Source organism: Sphaeramia orbicularis, chromosome 3 (assembly GCF_902148855.1).
Source record: "Sphaeramia orbicularis chromosome 3, fSphaOr1.1, whole genome shotgun sequence".
In the NCBI taxonomy this organism is placed as follows: Eukaryota; Metazoa; Chordata; class Actinopteri; order Kurtiformes; family Apogonidae; genus Sphaeramia; species Sphaeramia orbicularis.
This window is the reverse complement of record NC_043959.1, coordinates 45,267,282-45,267,522: the sequence shown is the minus strand read 5'-3', so window position 1 is coordinate 45,267,522 and position 241 is coordinate 45,267,282.

The window sequence follows — 241 nt, the reverse complement described above, 5'->3', positions numbered from 1 at the left end:
ACCATTAGCACAAATTCTTTTGTGAATAGACTGATAAAACGGAACAGATTGAAGGCGCAAATACAGCACAGTTTTCCTGAGCAATTAGCAGACACAATCCATTTTTTGTGCATTCAGTTCATCCACTGCTGCATAATCCCATACAAGGATACCTCCAAATGCATGGACTTTCTTTTATCCTTGTAAATGGGGCTTCTTGCTTATTATTTCACAGGTGCACTATTTTAATAAAAGCATACTT